This window comes from Schistocerca cancellata, chromosome 6 (genome assembly GCF_023864275.1).
Source record: "Schistocerca cancellata isolate TAMUIC-IGC-003103 chromosome 6, iqSchCanc2.1, whole genome shotgun sequence".
NCBI classification, from domain to species: domain Eukaryota; kingdom Metazoa; phylum Arthropoda; class Insecta; order Orthoptera; family Acrididae; genus Schistocerca; species Schistocerca cancellata.
In genome coordinates this window covers 240,046,774-240,050,344 of record NC_064631.1, presented here as the reverse complement: position 1 = coordinate 240,050,344, position 3,571 = coordinate 240,046,774, and the positions used below count along the sequence as shown (strand labels likewise).

At 45.1% G+C, this 3,571-nt stretch overlaps 1 pseudogene; it reads left to right on the top strand.

Annotated features, from left to right (window-relative positions):
• The first annotated feature begins 200 nt into the window (after positions 1-200).
• On the top strand, positions 201-317 carry LOC126089797 (5S ribosomal RNA; annotated as a pseudogene).
• The last annotated feature ends 3,254 nt before the right edge of the window (positions 318-3,571 follow it).

Sequence of the window (3,571 nt, the reverse complement as noted above, 5' to 3'; positions counted from 1 at the left end):
CTTACTTGGTTATGAAAGAGCTACAACTCTGTATAGTATGAGTTGGGTTTCCTTTCGAACGTTAGGTCTTATTGTTCGTCGCATCGTGCCACAAAAGTGCGCAAGTATTTGAAGCTTCATTTCAGTATCGTCTGACTTTGATGAAACGCATATATTTAAATTTACTTAATTGTACGATTATTAGTCCAGTTATAATTTTTGGCAACGGCCTTGCCGCTGTGGATACACCGGTTCCCGTCAGACACCGAAGTTAAGCGCTGTCGGGCGTGGTCGGCACTTCGATGGGTGACCATCCGGGCCGCCATGCGCTGTTGCCATTTTTCGGGATGCATTCAATCTCGTAATGCCAACTGAGGAGCTACTCGACCGAATAGTAGCGGCCCCAGGCAAAGAAAATCATCATAACGACAGGGAGAGCGGTGTGCTGACCACACGCCCCTCCTACCTGCATCGTCAGCTGAGGATAAGACGGCGGTCGGATGGTCCCGATGGGCCACTTGTGGCCTGAAGATGGAGTGCTTTTATTATAATTTTTAGTCGTATTGGTTTTAATTTTCGTCAGCGCTATCGTTTCACTTATGGAAATTGTCACACCACATTCGGCAGCAACCTGGCTCCATTTAGATACTGCTGACAGTATATTTTCAGCCGGCCGCGGTGGTCTAGCGGTTCTGGCGCTGCAGTCCGGAACCGCGGGACTGCTACGGTCGCAGGTTCGAATCCTGCCTCGGGCATGGGTGTGTGTGATGTCCTTAGGTTAGTTAGGTTTAAGTAGTTCCAAGTTCTAGGGGACTTATGACCTAAGATGTTGAGTCCCATAGTGCTCAGAGCCATTTTTGAGTATATTTTCAGCACTGTATGTTATGATATGGTGGTCAGGAAACTATATCATTCTAAAATTTACGCTTAGTAACAAAAGTATTATTTACAGCCATAAGCCAATTTTTTTGTGATGGCTTCAATGTAAATATTTAGAAGTACGGGCGAAAATTAACGCTCTAGTCTAACCCCTTGGTTAATGTCGGCTGAGATGCGTTCACTGCTCAGAGCATGAAGCTTTGTAATATTATTCACTTACAGGGATTGAAAAGCTGAGATTAAGTGCACTAGGTTTCCTATGTTTTGTTGAGCTTTCCACAGTCAGTTTCGGTTCACCTTGTCAAATATCTTCCCAGAGTAATTTGCTAAGTTAGACTCTTCTTTTCTTGGTTATTTGCAAAAATATAGCGTGAACACGATTTTACATTTTTGATCGAATGTTGGGCATCTGAAATTGTGTATTAATAATAGGCTCTAATGTTTTATTAATTATTTTTCCCTACATCTTTAAATAGGAATTTCGGACAATTATTCCTCTCTAATTTGTACAGAAGGATCTATGTCTTTTCTTATTTAAAACTCCTTCAGACTCATCAGCTATCCGACAGTGCCGTGACCAGCCCGTGATGCCACTGTGACGCATGTTCACAGTGGTCAGTGTTTCTTCCGGCACGTGCACTCGAGCAGCGGGATGGATAAGTTCTCAGTCGACGATCTCAGGCTGATTGCTCTGATTTTGGATGAAGAAGAGGTAAAACAAGAGAGAAAACGGAAGTGGGAGGAGGAGGATCAGACAACGAGCATTAGAAGGGGGCTTTGCCACTCAGGATACTGAATTGATGGAGGATGGGGCCAAGTTTTATTAATATTTCAGAATATCAGAAAATTCATTCAACTTACTATTGAGCAAGTTGGAAGCTCACCTGAAAAGCAAAAGGACGGCTCACCATTTGATTGAGGTTAGTGAGTATATAATTAACACATTTAAACAATTTATTTGTAATTAAATATACGAAATCAAAATTCACCATTATGGCTTCTGTTGTTACGACCTGACTGTTTTCTTTTGTTTCGCGCGATGTGATTCATTACCACTAAGAGCACCTGTGGAATCTTCATTGCCAGTTCCCTACTGTCTACCTGTTTTCACATATTTGGTCACTGGAGATGCGGTAAAGACGATCTCATTTTGCTATCGCATGAGACACAGTGCAGATCACAAGATCGTACGAGAAACCTGCAAGATAATAACAGACAATATGATGGACGAATTGATGCCTACTTCGATTGAAGAAATGTGGAAGAACATCGCTAAGGGTCTTAGTGAAATGTGGCATTTTTGCCCACTTTATAGGACCCTTGGACTGAAAAACGTTTGTATACAGGCTTCTTCGAACATTCGCTATTCTTTAACCACACAAAGACGTTCTCCATAATTTTGTTTCCTCTTCTAGGCGCTCGGTGTAACTACATTGCTATTGATGTCGGGGCACGTGGAAAGAGGTTGTTACAGCTACAGCCAACACTCTCAAACAATTATCTTTCACCTGGCTGGTTGTATTCATTGATGTAAAATCAGAAATTTACCCGTATGTACTTACCAATTCTTTTTGTTTTTGCTCCTATTTTATTCAGAGTTTACTCTGTGCCCACGTATTTGGAACTGGAGAGATCATACAACACAGGACCGACAACACAAAAGCCTGACCGTGCCGCGGCTTTGAAGTAAGAAAATTTCAGCCCCAAGAAATGCGGTACGGCGCCGGCGGTAGCACGATTTACACTCTCACGGTCACGCCACGGGCGAATGTGAACACCGCCCTTTAAATTCCTAGAAAAATACCTTCCGACACTTCGGTGGTATAGCGGCTCAGTCATGACATTGTCGCGTCATCCGTGATGTGCGAGAAACGCCATTTAGTGGATACAGGGTGATTATAATTAAAGTTAAACTTTCAAAACGCTCCATAAATAACACCAATGGTCAGAATGACGTCAAACTGTAACTGAATATTATCGAAGGGGAAAAACGTATGGCAGGAGAAAAAAATTGTGTGAAAATTGATCAATAGATGGCGCTGTATGTGTCAGAGTACGTAAATGAAAACACCTGTCACGCGAACGACCCCACTGAAGTTGATATAAACACGCCGGGTACACGGGCTTTACCCGTCCCCCAAGCGGATCCTCTATGATCTCATTCCTTTCCCCCATCTGCTCCTATTCCTCGAACATATCCACATCCTCTACACCTCCCGCCGTCTTGAACCCCCTCACCCCCTGGTTGCTCCTCTCCGCTCCCATCCCCTCCCCCTGCCACGTCTTCACCGATGTGTCCCCCCTACCCTCCATCTCTACACCCTACATCTCCTTTCCCAAGGTGGCTTCCATCAACTCCCCTTCCCGGACGATGCCCTCTCTCCCTCCATTTATCCTTCCTATCAACTCTGATCCTCACTCCCCCTCCTTTCCTCTGTCCTTTCCCTGGGCTCCTTCTTCCCCCCCCTTCCGTCCTGTTTCTCCCCACTAAACCTCTCCCTTCCTCCCTTCTCCCGCCCAAGTCCTTTTGTATTCCCCTCCTCTGCCTACCCCACTCCCTGTCGCGTCTACCCCCCACCCCTCTTATGGGTCCTCATCCTCCATCAGCTCCTTTCCCGGTTCCCCCTTCGCTTTTACTCTCCTTTCCCCCCTTTTTTGTTTTCCCATCTTCTGTCCAGTTTCCCCCCACCTGCTCTCGACTGTGGTATGTCAC